Genomic DNA, 15,994 nt, shown 5'->3' with positions numbered 1-15,994 from the left:
CTTTCCTGACCCCTGCAGCTGCTTATCACATCAGGCTGTGACACAAAGTTTGACTAATGGAGTAGGTAAGAGAATGTGTTACTATTTTTTTTTTATTAAATCTGCACAGGCCCAGCAGGACACATACTTCGTGTGTGCTTCATTTAAACCAGTTTTTTATCATTATCATGGCCGATGCAGGATAACAATAAGACAATAACAAATGCCCAGATTACGCTGGTGATTGCTGGAGAGCAATCATTTGTCTGTTAGTAGTTTTTAAATGCAGATGAACTGTGTTTTATGTGGAAGCTCAGTGGGTTACTGCCTTTGTCACAGAGATTCTTGTGTTACTTGCAGTTCAGAAGTTACAATCCTAACATAGGACAGTGACCAATGAACTGTCATCAAAGAGCTGCATACAAACATGAATGGTATAGTTAGAACTTCGCTTTCTTTTTTTGTGATATAGTTAGAACTTTCTCAGTCTTTCATTAGTCTAATGTTGCTAAAATTAGTATGTTTTGACAGATATACATTTTTTATCAGTAAAGCCAACCCCCAACCACTGGAGTACTCTTTAAATCCTGAGTTTGTGCTTCTCCAGACCAAACCCTCTTAAAATACACCTTGTAATCCTCATTGGCTTATGTGACATTTCCTGTAGACTGATTTACATACTTGTATGATTCGTTGTCTCTGTATAATGCATGCGTGGTGTAAAGTACTGACACACACTTGACTGATACGAGTAGCACTATACAAGAAATGAAATGCATATGAGAGAGGGGTTATGTAAAGATAAGGGGCATTGTTGGAGGGTGGCAGTGAGGTAATCTGAGAGGTCAATAGGGGGAGGGGCTATGGAGCGATGAGGGGCACTGTTGGAGGGTGGCAGTGAGGGAATCCGAGGAAGAGGTCATGGGGTTTAGGGGGGGCTAGGGAGAGATGAGGGGCACAGGTGGAGGGTGGTAGTGAGCGAGTCTGAGGAGGAGGTCATGAGGGGGAGGGACTAAAGAGAGATGAGGGGCACTGGTGGAGGGTGGCAGCGAGGGAACCCGAGGAGGAGGTCATGCGGGGGAGGGGCTGTGGGAAATATGGGGCACTTGTGGCGTGTGGCAGTGAGGGAATCTGAGGAGGAGGTCAATGGGGGGGCATGAAGGGATGAGGGGCACTGGTGGAAGGTGGTAGTAAAGGTATTTACGGAGAAAGAGGATATTGGTGCGGCGCCAAAAAAGACTTTAGCATCAGCGCTAAAGCCGACCCTGTCATGGCCTTTCTGTTTTTGTTTATTTAATTAGCAGTCGGGTCACAAGGGCTACTGTGGAACATACTTTAAAGTGTGTGCTAATTATATTTATTGCTATATTCAATGTTTTAGGTTTGAAGGTGATTTTATCGGGAAAAATGTAAGTGGAGCCCCATGGTGCCTGATATAGGGCTGGGGCCCAAGGTCAGCTGTGAGATAAGGTGCACTGGAGAGGAGTAGTGGATAATCAAGCCTGTAAGGGAGTGCGTTGCAGAGTCCGGGGTCAGGTGGAGGTAGTAATGAAGAGGGATTTTCCCTGAAGGCTCGCACAGAGGGAGCCCGAGAAGTGTCACTTGCCTGATACTCCCACCTCAGAAACCTCCTCTTCCCATCAAAGGAACATTACATGGAAAACACACTTTTTGAGAGTGATAATATTTAGAAAGAGATTTGGAAAAGAGTGTGTTTTACTGGGCCTTGTAAGACTAAGAAGAGATAAAGGAGGGCCCGGAAGCAGACCTGCCTAGACATATATGCGACAAATCGAGCCCGCAGTGGCCCACCCAAATGCACCCTTGGCTCACCCAAATAAAAATTCCTGGAGCCGCGGGCCTGTCGACCAGATCGGTGCAGATTTTCAATAATTAACTCCAATTGGTTGATAGTTGTGTGAATAATCTTTTGGGCTGGTTGTCAGATGAAATACTGACAACAATGTCCTGGTACCACACGAATGGTGCACATTTCCTCATATTAGTTTCATATTGCATGGCGTCTTGTCACGCGCTGCTTGGAAATAGTACATTTCTTAATCTCTTTTGACCGACACATTCTTCCTCAAACGTATGGGGTGTGGTACATACGGCCCTATATAGAGAAACCAATTGTTCAATGAGAAGAGTAAAGCCATTTAAGACTGTAAGAAGTCTCACGAGTTGCACACGAGCGGGGAGCTTTCTTAAGCGAGCTTCTTAAAACCAAGAAAAAAACGCTCAAAGGTCGCAGTCATTTGAAAGAAAATCGCCTCTCGAGGCGAGCGGTGGCCTCACAGATAGAGTCAGCTGACTTTTGGGAGGGCTTACGATCGAATTTACCGTCATATAATACGTTGCCCTAAATTACTATTAGTACAGCTCCAGCGTTCACGAGCTCCCCGGCAGCTGAACGTGGCACAGGCCACATCCAGCGGGCACGCGCTGCTCTCGTCGGTGATGCAAGCTTTCGTTGCGGTTCCCATGGCAACGGCAAAATCTGTATTTCAGTCACATCCTAGCTGTGCCTTCAAGTCTCCCTTGAAATAGCATTCTCATGCATCAGGCAACAAGCGGCAGGCACAAAACACGGACACGTCAGAGCCGCTAGTCACTCCTTTGTCAGTGGGGGAGGGGAGAGAAGTTTAGTAGCGAGGAAGGGGTATGGTAGGGTTATGCGTTGGACGAACGTGGGGAATGGAATAACGGTCGATAAGAGGAATCCTGATTCTGACAGCTTCACCGAGGCAAAAAAACAAACCTGTCGCGTTTAAAACAGGGGAGCACCGCCAAGCACGTGGCAATATCACTAAATTAATGTATATATATTTTGTGCTACCAAAGCCAAAAATATTAATAGGATAATAGAACTATTAGCTGAATGAAAACGTTTGCATGGAAAGCAGCAAACCCTGGTCTTCTAGTGACACATATTGTCCTAAAAAGATTTGCTATGTTTTATATTTAATATAATGGGCCTATTTATGAAGGGGGTTGCATCATGTTGCACCACACAACGTGATACATTAGAGACACAAACCCAAAATGTGATTTATCAAGCGATGCAAGGCCACTTTGCATGGCTCTGAGTGGCTTGATCAATCAGGAATAACGTCGCCCAAATCACTGGGTTGCGTTACTCTGCCCTGGGAAGGTGTTCCATAGACGTTGCAATGGTGTTCCCACGCAACTCATGTGGATTTTGATGCATTCTCAGATTTACCATTGCTGGCAGACCTGGGAAAATGCCACAAAGATATGCCTTCTGAGGTGAGGGGTAACAAGGAGAAATATCTTTATTTCGCCTCATTACTTTCTTTTTCTATGTGTGCTGTATTTTGCAGCACACACAGAGAGAAATATGCCTCAGGGGATTGTTTTTGTGCTAGAAGGTGCCACCTTCCTGCACAGAAGCAATCCTCTTTGCAACACATGCACGGTGCCTGAGTTGGTGCTAGGCAGCTAAAACGGCCCTAGAGCAGGGACGAAGGCAGGAATGCCCACTATTCTTTTAAATACAGCATATTCCTGCCATTTCACGGTCATGCAGTGCAGCACAGCAAGGTGACTGTCCAACCATGATAGTAGTCAATTGTCCCCATTATTATTTTGGGTAGAAAGCTAACATGCTGCAAGGCTATACTATTTTACATCTCTAATATATTGTTGCAGCGCGGAAACTTAGGTAACGGTGAACAGGACAAAACCCGTACCAAATATCCTCCCTTCGTCGCAGACCAGATATCACATTAACACTTTCACTCATGCAGTCATTGGTGGGGCCCATAACACCAACATTCACACATCACTTAACACTGGTCTGCACTTACAGGAGAGATGAGTGTTTCATGCGCTGACATGAAAGGAATACCTTAAAACCTATAGGAAGAAAAGTTATATTACACATCTATTCACTAATATCCTTACACCTACAGATCTCAATCCTAAACATCAAGATACTCCTCCCACGTGATTAATGGATCATTTAGTTGGATTAGTTATTGGTGATTTAGAACCAGCTAAAACACATTTAAGATTTTGATCTTCCCTCCTTCAATAAATCACAAATGCATTTGTTTGTTAATCAATGTTTGTTTATCTATTTATCGCAAAGAGTTAAGTTTACATCTAGAAAGTTTATTAAGTTTTATGTAAAACACAGAACACCATATTTACCTGATCTGGCTATCGGTGCGTCCTCTAAGTCATCAAATTAGCTGTCAATCAGTCGGAATTCAAAAGTTCTTCATGCAGCACGCAACAGTCCCAAGAATGGGCAAGGACAAGAGACGTGCAAGCATCTATCAGTGCCCATACATTTTATAAAGTTCGCGGTTCATAAGGGAAATGGGCAGAATTCAGTGTGTCAAAGATTCAGGAACGCAGCAGTCATCCTAGATAGTAGCGTTGCGTAGCGTCACCGTCGTCTCCGTCAGTAAAAGGAAAAGGGAAAGTGTATGCTCTCTATTCTACCATCATTTTTATAATAAAAGTAATGTCAAGATGTAACATTTTACAAGTTTTGGGCTTTTCTAATTGGTCGGTTGGGATCGTCCGGTGAGGTTTCACACAGTTCAAGAGGTTACGTAATGGTTTTTGGATTTTTCCGGTTTCTTGTAAATGTCCTTTGTTTTAGTACTTGGATGACTTCCCACCGTGGCCTTGTTCGGGCACAGTGTGGCAAGGGTCATGACGAGGCCACAGGAACAAACTGATGCGCAGACGCACTTCGCCCAAAACCTCGTGGAATGGTTACCATCACGTCGTGTTACGTTGGCGGCCATTTTGTATTTAGGCCGAAAGGACAACTTAAGCGAAAAAAACACAAAAAAGTAATTAATACAAAGAAATAATGAATAAAATGTTAACCCCTTACTAATCCCTCTATGTGCTTGTAATTATCTAGCGTATACTGACATTTAAAGCGTTCATATTCACCAATTTGATGTCATCTGGGGCAGCATAACGAAAACGTCACAAAAGCAACATATATCATGCAGTATTCTATTTACTACATATACTACTGTTAATACGCGTACATGTTTTAGTTATAGAAGTTAATTAGCCATGCGAAATGCAAATCCCACGTATATTTCATATATTAGTAATGTTGATTAAAAACAAGAAAACTTATTTAGTAATATTACAATTAATGGATTATTCAATTCGTATATTCATGCAGAATGGGGGGGGGGGGGGGAATACAAAATTTTGTTCTACCCGCTCCATCAATATCTTAAAGTGAATACAAGGCTTGTGCTTTCTATGAAGTCATAACACTGAACATTCAAATTATTGCACACTATTTATGTGTTATTTATATCTTAGTCTCTAAACCTGCATCACCTTTTAAGAGTAAAGGTGCAATTTAGAGTTTAGTGAACAGAGTACTCCGTCGCAAATGACTGTCTGCCAAAATGACAGTCCACCAATCCTATTTAGGGTTGGGTGGAACCTCAGCTCTCCATCGATGGAGCTCCTGTTGTCTCTATTGATGAAAAGCTTCCTCCGATGGCTCGATGGAGCAGTGGTCCTTCAGAGGAAGGGCATTACACTGTCCACCCTATTTCGGGTTAACTATATGATGTCCTTTTTTCCCTATCTGCCATGCAGAAGAAACTAAATAATGACTTTTACACCAAGTGAAAAAACTCCCTAGGTGTGGGAGTCATTAGATTTTTGTGTTTCAATACCAAAACATAAAAGAAAGTTAGTAAATTATATTGAGTCAATTAAAATTGTAAGGGCTGATTATAAGAAGTTCCTTCTTAAAGCAAAAAAACGCTTTGACGTAGATAGATGGGAGGACCTGACGAAGGCCTCGTACGAGAAGAACTGGACACATTTTTGGCATTTAATTAAATGGGGCAGCGGAGTGGAAGTTGCCACCCCATATAATAATGTCCCTCCTGATAAGTGGGTTTCCCACTACCAAGCTCAGTTTACCTGCCCACTAAGCTTTGTATCTGGTTATAGCGAATTAGTAACTTCGGAGGTCCTAACTTTTGGTCTATCGGAAATCGAGGCCTCTATAGACTCAGCACCATTAGGCAGGGCTCCCGGTCCAGATTGTATCCCTTCGGACCTTTTTAAATGTGATAAAAGTAATTGGGCTAGGTATATTTGTATTTTGATTGATGCTATAGCTCGGGCGCCCCTTTACCTGCCTCCTGGCTAGGAGCAGAAATTGTTCCAATTTTAAAAAAAGGAGATCGCTCTTGTCCCGGCAATTATAGACCCATTAGTCTAATTGACTCTCTTCAAAAAATAGTGGCCAGGACTATACTAGCGAGGGTTCAAGAATGGCTAGATGAGTCAAGGGTGCTATCTGACTACCAAGCAGGCTTTAGGTCACATGTAAGCACCATTGATCAGGTATTTAGATTCATTATGATTTATTGGCGTTCGGTCATTTTATCGGGGGGGACTTTGTATGCAGCATTTGTTGATTTAAAATCTGCTTTCGACCTAGTCCCCCGCAATAAACTTTGGGATGCCCTTAAGGAAGCCGGTATGCCGACCCCTCTTTTACTTTTCATAATTAGACTCCATACTTCGAACTTTGCCCATGTTCGATGGGGTCAACAGGGTGAAACAACTGATAAATTCCCTGTAAATAGAGGCGTCAGGCAGTGATGCGTTTTAGCTCCAACCCTGTTTTCCCTTTACATTAATAGGGTTATATCCTACTATACTAATTATCAAATCGACGCCCCTACCTTAGATGGTTCCAGGGTTCCGCTCCTTATGTTTGCAGACGACACCCTCATTTTATCAAAAACTCAATCTGGTCTGCAGAGGGCCCTGGATCAATTCATGGTGTTTTGCAATGATCACGACTTGGTAATCAATGTCGAAAAGACTAAGTACATGGTGATGCATAAATATAAAATAATTAAGAGTCAAGTGTCACTTGATGGTACTCTTTTAGAACAGTATCAACAAAAAACGTGGGAGAAGGTCCAAGGGAAAGGTTTTAAAGACCAGCAGGTTGTGAATCCCCTTAACCAAATATTGTAACACTGAACAACCTGGGTCTAGTACTGGGTCAGCAGGGATAAACAAAAGGCAAAACCACTCATTCTAACATCTCTTGGTTAGAGAAGAACCCTTTAGGGAACAGAACCCATCAATCACCAAAGAATCAGTGTATTGTCATCATCTGGGTCTGTCTCTCCTGTCACACCACACCAGAGCTAGAGAGAACAGCCTGGTCGCGGGTCAGGGGAGAAGGCGTACAAGGGTGGTAAACAGTACCAGAAATGACAAGAAAACAGTGGGTTCTCCTTCGTGTGAAAAGGGGTTCAAAAAAAGTGCAGCGCTAAATCAAAAAATGTGAATAAAAATGGCTAGAGAAACTCAAAAGTGCTTTAATCGGTAGAGCACCTCTGCCAAAATTAAAAAGCAAAATGGCAATTTAGCATAAATACATCGTCATTATGCTCATTGTCCATAGTATGTGGTCGACATGTTTCTGCCCACTGGGATCTACAAAGTATCGAGGGCATTCATCAGGACCTTAATATTGCTGCTACTATGAATAAGTAAAATTGTAAAAGTATATTAAATTACAGACATTCCTACCACCGGTTGAACTCCATGGATGTAAAAACCGGATACCTAGGGAAGTGGAAAAACATAAATAAGGAGATGCGAAGAGCTATCCATGTTGATAAGACCAGCAAACAACAGTATAAATATACCGCCATACAAAACACAAATTTTTGTGTTAGTAACATCTAAAAGTGTATTAGATTGCACTTACCCTACAAATGTGGGTGATACCCTCACCTCAACCTGGCTCTACTCAGGGAAGGGGGCCCCGCTCTGATAAAGGGGAAAGGAAAAAAGAAACACGGCTGTTGTAAAACATGCCTAGATCTTTATGTTCCCCATACCAAATGACTAAGAAGTATAAAGTTTGTCCATGTCTCTAAAATAGGTGGAGGCACAAAGTATGGCAATAAAGTACTAGTCAGGGTAGAAGGCCTCTAACCAGATAGAAAGAAAGAGCCCAAATACTCCATCGAACAATGTAGTTAAAGGGCCATTGAAAAAATCCAGAGGGTTATTGTAAAAACACTAATGTTAAGGACTCTTTAGGTTGTTCTAGAAAGATTATAAGGCATTACAAGAGCAAAAGCCAAGCTTACCTCTCCGTCGGTACCCCAGGGCGGTCTATGAGTAAAGACCAGAGGTACCGACCCGAGCAGAGGGGGAGTGTTTTTATAATGTACTAGATTGTAAACAGGTGAAGCTGTTTAAGCAAGGTGGCTTGAGAAAAGCCTGCAATGTTTGCAGCAGCGCGAGGACCCCAAAGCCGATAATAGGCACCGCGCATGCGCTAGAAAGTGATGAAAACAGATGAATCAGTTGCAGCCAATCTGCTTCGGCAAAGCGCGTTGAACAGACTGATCAGCTGGGCGGCTTCGGCAAAGCCTGCAGTGTTTCCAACAGCATTAGGACCCCAAATGACAATGGCAGAGTACTGACACATTTCCATATTTGGGCATCACAATGAAGAGTAAGCTATCTTGGAAGCCACAGATAGATTTATTTGTCCTGAAACATAACCAGCTTGCTGGAGCTATTCTGAAAGAATTCAGAGCTTCACACACAAAATCGGTGGGTCCTGCAATTGCACTACACAAGGGGAAAGTTAGAGCCTCAATCATATACGGAGCGGAGATTTGGGGCTTTGACAATCTTTTGCCTCTTGTTAAAGCACAAAATAAGTTTTTGCGTTCACTCACGTCCCTCCCGCAATCTACCCCCATACTGCCTTTATTGTTAGATTTGGGGTGCAGGGCGTTTAATGAGGAAGCCGAGTATAGACCCTTGTCCTAATGGAGAAGATTGTGGATCTCCTCCGAGTTGCTGTCGTATGCCAATGCACTTTGGCACATTAAGAATCTCGACACGCAAAAGAGAATCGCTTGGCTCCAAAATGTTAAAAAGGGCTTGATGGAAATGGGGTTGAGCCACTTGTGGGTGGACCCTAGGGGCAATCAGTTCCCCAGCAAGCTTGAGTTTAAAACTCTATACTGGGAATCCAGGCTAAGAAAACTGTGGTCTGTTACGAATAGTAGCTCTCTATCTGGCCTATTCCTGGATCATAAACTCTCAGGTAGCTTCGAACCCTATTGGAATTTTATTTCCAAAATAGGGGATCGTAAATTATACCACCAGTTCAGAGTGGGGTCTCTACCGCTCAATTCCTTCAACTATAAGTGGAAGGGTGGAACTGATAGTTTCTGTTCTATTTGTAAATCACAGGTTGAGTCCATTGCCCATGTTCTGTTTGTGTGCCCAGTCTTTGCTTTCCCCAGGAAGATATGGCTACAGCCGATCTGCTCTAATTTAGGTACTAGATCACATAAAACGGCTATGCGTCTTCTAAGAACTAACACTCGAGAGGACATAGTTGTTGCCGTAGCCAAGTTCCTCAGTTGGTCTTGGGCTATACGTAGGGTCCAGGTTAACAGGAACAATCCCTTATTGCTTTCAGTTTCAGAGTCCTAGATTTGCCTAGTCCTGTCATACCTAGTCTTCTTACCTTTATTATTTTTTTAGACAATGAAAGATATTTACTTTTATATGGTTTTAGTATGACCTCTTGGGCTGGTCCCTTTTGGAGGACTTTGTTGTATTTGCGTCTTATGTATACTTTTTCTTTCTTTTTCCTTTAATTTTAAATTCTCTTTTATTCTTATTGTACTGTATCTTTCATGATGTAACAATCGAATAAAGATTTGTTGATTGTTAGTAAAAGTTTGGTGGATAATGGTAAAAACCGATAGCAGACGCCCATCAACCTTTAGTTCCTTGAGAGGAACCGAATGTTTGTCCTTAGTCTGGGATTCGTTCTTGACATGATGGGAGGGCTGCAAGGTTTCCTGCTCTTATGTTTCCTGGCACTGTTCTTTCTCTGGGCTGGTGCACACAGCGTCTACTAAAAGTCAACGGTAAAGTCAAATATCTGGCTCATAAGGCCGGCTTATATTCTCAAACAGTGACCACTGGAGCCAGGCGCTAAGCACTAAGAAAAGGAGCAACACTGGAAATCTTGGGGGAAATCAATAAAGTTCAAAAACATGTTTCTTCAGGGGCCATTTAGTCCCATCATGATAAACATCACATATTGTTCTCTTTGTCTCTTTTTCCTTAGTGATTACAGGATTACCATAATTCTTCAAAGGAATGTTTATTCCCCCAGGATGGCATTTTAGCCAATCAGTGGCTTTAGCCAAGACTTTTCCAATTTGGCTAGAGCTAATTACAAGATATGGAGATGTGGCCAAATGGCCAGAGCAGCTGACTTTGGAACTGGGAAACCAGGTTCAGTCTCCTCTTGGTTCAACATCTTGTGATTCTGGGCAAATCACCTTAATTTCCCTGTGCCTAAAAACATGAATAATGTAATCTGGTTCTCATTTAAAGTGCTCTAATGCCCTTGTGGACAACGCTGTGCTATATACAACTGCAAAACAAATGGTGGGTGATGCACAGGCAGCACATCTCCTTAGTACAGGCGAGAGCAGTGTAGGCTACATATTTAGGCTACCCTTATTAACTGCTCAGACCAGAGAAGCATCTTTCATTCTAGCTAATTTACTCGCCCAGATTCATTTCGGGACCAAGACCTCCCATACTTGAAATAACTGTTGGTAGAAAGATGTGCATTTTAACAAGCCATGGGCATTTCAGGTTGCCATGGGCTTCAGTAGATTCATGTGCAGCTCTATCATGGCTTCAACGTTTTGTAAAACATTATTAAGGTTGTATATAACAAAGAACAGTAACTTTCAGGTAATTAAGAAATCTACCATATGGCTCTAAGATCCCTCTACATTGTATCAGATAACCTAATTTTATAATGATTTAAATGCTTTGAACAACAGCTTGAAAGCATCTGTAATCATGGCTACTGGAATTATGCCATTCTGCGACTGTGGTGTTTTCTGCATAATTATGGATTTGCCACACAATCCATCTTCTGCCTCGTTATGTACACATTTTAACAAAAAGAATTTGTAGCTAAAACAGATCAGAAGTTACTTAATCAATGCAACGTGTGTTTCTGCACATGGCAGGCCCTTCGCGAAGGCGGACAGGTCATCTTTCAGTTGCATATTGCTGCATTTGGATGTTAAACTTGTACTACTGAGGTTAAATATTTTCCCAGACAATTTTACCATATGAAAAAATGCCAAAATACTAACACTAAATATGTCACATTACGTCGCATTAACTGCCTTTTCTTACTGCATAAGTAACTCACTCCTGTCACATAATTTGGCCCTCACATGCAGCATAATTCCAGTGGCCCTGCCTATAACAAACAGATACAGTGCTTTTTCACGATGTGCTATCTTTTCTAGATAATGTGGGGCAGATTTATCATTGAGTTGTGTTGCCCTTGAGCCATGAAAGGGGACAAAAGGGTGATTAAACTACTAATTCATATTTATCAGGCCACGCAAGGCCACCTTGGCCCTGCGTGGCTTGAAAAATCTAGAGTAACGCACTGCAGCCCAATTTGCTGCATTGCACTACTTTGCCCCAGAGAGGCGTTCCATGGGTGGAGCTTGGGAGGAGCTTGGGTGTTCCTTCGCATCCACCCAAGGATTGTGGCGCATTCCCAGATTTACTATCACTGGTAGACCTGGGAATGCGTCAAAATGCTACGCCTCCCCAGGGGAGGCATAACGAGGAGAAATATCTTTATTTCTCCTTATTTTTTCCTCTTTCTATGTTTGCAGCATTCTGCAGCATGCACAAAAAGAGGAAAATGCCTCAGAGGATTGCTTTTGTGCAGGAAGGTGTCCCTTCCTGCACAGAAACAAAACTGTCTGCAGTGCAGGCACCCTTGCACCACGGTGAGACTGAGATCGGAAAAGAGGTCATCCCCACAGAGAAGTATTACTAGTGTGCTAATTTCCTAGGTTGTACGCTAGAAAGAGGGACTGTAAACATTGAGTTGCACCTTTATTTAATGCCAGGCACAACTCCAGCAATGTCTACAACAGAGACTGCAGAACCGCTGGACAGGTCCTGGTTCTCTAACATCTGAATGAAGGCAATGCTTTGCACCATGGCCTCTGTGAAACTACAGAGCACTCAAAAGGACATTCTATAGGCCGCAGGATGCCTCATCCTGGACATGAAGAAGTTCGGCTCTAAAACCCTACTTTTATATTTTTCCACTGTCTCACCTTGCCTGCCAGAATCATCTTTAAGGAAAGCTGTATCAGATACAGGGGCCACAATGACATCAACCATACCGATCTTTCTGATAAGCTAACCATCTGCTTCGGATGTCAACTTACTCCCGGCCCAGGCATCACTAGACTGAAAAAACAGAAATGCAGGAAAAAATAGCCAGGACCAGGGCCTTCTCCATCTATGTACATAGGGCCATATGCATCAAAGGGTTTTGCCCATTCTGTGTCAATGGGAAAATGTGTTCATGCATATGGCCCTTAGCCTGGAACAAAATCCACGTTACAATCAAAACACCAACAAAACCCCATTACAGTCAAAATACCCTTAACCCTCCTCTCCTTCAAGAAGGATTGGAAGCCTTGCCTCATCAAAGAAAACAACATCTCCTCAACTTAGAAAGTCTGTCTACCTTCACTGGCTAAAGTACACCTCTCCACACTGTAAATGACTATGGAATATAATTGTGCCTGCTGATCCTTTATACTGCTCCTTTGTTCTTGGCTAGTTTTGCAGTATACAAATGCCTATATGCATACAGAGTAGCTTGACTGTGAGCCAATGGCAGCCATGGACCTATTTTGGCTAGAGTGTTTAATGTAGCTGAATATACATTTCAGAGAGAAAGGGCAGAACTATGGCCAGTGGAATATGCAGCAAACTAGATAAATTGATAATCATGTTCTCCAGACATTGTGCCCCGCACCAGAATGTTTGTAATGATGAAAATTACAATAACTTTTTGTTTAAAAAATAAAATTTAAAAAAAGTACTTCTGCCAACTGAAAAACTCCCGGGTTATTTCAGTTTCAATTTGTTATATTTTTCGCTCAAAAGCAAAACTTTTTCATTTTTGAAGTAATTACTTACCACTCACCTCTGACAACAGAAGGGTCCCTGGGACACATAGACTTCATAAATACACGCTTGCTCCATACTTTTTTTAAAGATACTTTTTTGGTGCGTATTTAGGGGCCTATTAGGATGGCGGACGGACGCTCCTTAGCGTTGCTGGGACCGGCCACCAGTGGTGCGGCGGTCCCGCACCGGCGATTAGGATGCCACCGCCACCGTGGCGGTGGCATCCTCTATTCCCAGCATTGTGGCAGGCGGTGCTCACAGCACCGCCTGCCACAATGCTGGAAATGCACTGTGTGCATTGGCATGCACAAGGTGACAGGTACCGCGTGGTGCCTGCCACTTTGTCCATGCCAATGCAGGGGGGTACCATAGGTACCCCCATGTGCCCCCCCAACATCCAAGGGGCCCACAACGGGCCCCCAACTCAGGAATCCGCAAGCCTTTCCCACCACAAAAAGGCTGCTTCCCGCTGCCATCCTGATATGGATGGCGTGCGCTCGGCCCCTTTCATTATCAGGGTCACCTGACTGGTGACGCCTGTGGTGGGTGGGTGTTTAGTGTGGGTTCAAAGGCAGTAGGTACACTAGACTGTATCCAGCAGGATACTACATCCCTCCCAACTTTGGATAAAAAGATATATTCTAAGTCCAACCTGTAAAGCAAAACAGACACCCAAAACAAACCACAAGTAGACTTAACTTCAGGCCGCAGTCCGGCGGTGTTGGTTTTCTTGGAATACCATTGTTCGTGACATTCGGGTTTGTCTTGGCCAACTACTTGAGACCGACCTGGTCTATCAGTAACAATGTCTATGTACACGAGTCCTTCATCAGGATACTGGGAGCTGTGATGAGATCCACTCTGATGATTCTTGGCATGAGGTTTCCGCCTGGAGGCGATGTGCTAGCTGTTCCCGTATCTTGACGGCCAAGATGCTTCCGACTTGCCTCTCTCACTTGGGCACCTCTCTCACCGGCGCCTCCGTGTGGGCTTTCCTGCTGGGAGGTCATGGGACCGTGTGGACCGTGCGGGCTCTGAGTGGGCCGCGCTAAGGCGTCGCTGCTGAACTGCCAACGGGACTCACAGCCTAGTCACTCATGTGTCCGCCAAGGGTGATGTCTCCATCTCGGTGTCTTCGCCATCAGGAATCCGGTTCTGTGTCTTCCTCTCAGGGTCGCAGGGCAACCAGTCTCCGGCTGCAGCCTCCGTGCATCCTGCACATGTCGAGGAGCTGCTGTCGAACATCTCTCCCATTTGGACTCCAACTTCACTGGAATTCCGCCGAGGCCCCATGCCCCTGGATTTCCACTTGACCGCGTGGGCTGTGCGGGCCTTCGTGTAGGCTGCGCATAGGGGTCGGTTTAGAACTCCCAACAGGGCCACGGCATAGTCTTGCTTTATCCCAAGGGGTGGATCTTCAAATGTTCAGTTGTGCTCTACTTCCGTATGCTGCAGGCTGACAGGGGTGCACAGACGGTTCCTGGGCGGCCTGCCTTCTTGGACTCCGGTTGCCTGGAGAGTGTGGATTCCCTTAGGTGATGTGCTGCTCCTTGATGGTGTTGATGACCGTTATTCTTTGATGGGGCAGTAGGCGGCGGTCCGATGTCTCAGGGTGTTCTCTTCTGTGATGATGCGAGTACTCTGCCCGGTCACTTCGCCTCATTGTCCCTCGCACGCCTGTGCTAGTTGTCTGCCCGTGGCGCGGTGCCACTGTACCTTCCTCCTTTGTAGGCTGACATCATGTCACCCTCTTCTTTCTTCATGGCATCTTGCCACTCACTCTCCTTCTCTTCTTTCCTTCCTTTGCGACGCGGTCTGGTCCTCTCGCATTCTTACTCCTTCTAACCAGATTTTTCCGTGTAGCGTGCACTCTACACGTTTCCCTCTGGTCTAGTCCCAGCACTGGGACAACGTCTTCTTTCCAGTATGTGACTGGACCGGTCGTCGCAACCTTCTTCTTTTGATTCCTTCTTACTTCTAGTTTCTGATGTTGAACTTCTCGTCCGTCTCTTTCTGGTCCTCTTCACGGACCATTCCTGGGGTCCTCTTTGCGGACATCCTCTTCGTTCTTCACATCACGGACTTCTTCTCCATTCTTTTGATCAGGCCTCTTGTCAGGCCTCTCCTCTCTGACGACCATCTGGCTGGTCCACTTCTTTTCTTTGGCGACCATCTGTCTGGTCGGCTTCTTCTCCTCGCTGGCGACCATTTGGCTGGTCAGCTTCTTCTCTTCGCTGGCGACCATCTGGCTGGTCGGCTTCTTCTCTTCGCTGGCGACCATCTGGCTGGTCGGCTTCTTCTCTTCGCTGGCGACCATCTGGCTGGTCGGCTTCTCCTCTTCGCTGGCGACCATCTGGCTGGTCGGCTTCTTCTCCCTTTCTCCGGGTCTTCGTGCTTTGGGTGGCTCTCGCAACCACCTCTTCTTCTCCGCAATCGCGTTGCTGTGGCGCGCTTCTGATGGCGCTCTTCCATTACCTTCCTTGGGTGCACTTGCTGCGCGTTCCTCTATCTCCTTTGTTCCTGGAGCAGTGTCTGCTGTCCTTGCACGTCTTCGCACTTGCCGGGTGCTGAGTTCCTGAACCACTGTTTGTTCGGGTAGTGGTGCTCCGGTCCGTTCCTTCTGCTGCGACAACCTTTGGCCACTAGGTACCGCTGCGCTCTTCAGGCCTCTCCTCAGTTCAGTGCTTCTGGTGGTCTGCGCCACCTCTCCGTCGACCTGCTCCTGGTCACTCCTCTTTGCGCGATCGTGTCTTCGCTCTGCTTCTCTTCTTAGGGTTCCTGTCGCTGTATCCCGTTAACTGCGGGGTACTTGCTTGCTGCAACTCTTGCGATAGCCCTGCTACGTTGTGGGGCTGTCTGTCTCTTGCCATCCTTTTGCGCTGCTTCTCCCTCGTATCATTAGTGCGTTCTTCTCGGTCGCCGCTTGTGGCTC

General features: G+C 44.8%; 1 pseudogene; it reads right to left on the bottom strand.

Annotated features, from left to right (window-relative positions):
• Positions 1 to 14,825, bottom strand: part of LOC146822715 (small ribosomal subunit protein RACK1 pseudogene) — a 55,035-nt pseudogene extending 40,210 nt beyond the window's left edge.
• Between the last annotated feature and the right edge of the window lie 1,169 nt (positions 14,826 to 15,994).

This window comes from Triturus cristatus, chromosome 5_2, assembly GCF_964204655.1.
Source record: "Triturus cristatus chromosome 5_2, aTriCri1.1, whole genome shotgun sequence".
Lineage (NCBI taxonomy): Eukaryota > Metazoa > Chordata > Amphibia > Caudata > Salamandridae > Triturus > Triturus cristatus.
Note: the sequence above shows the minus strand (reverse complement) of the source record. Positions and strands in the feature narration are given on the sequence as shown.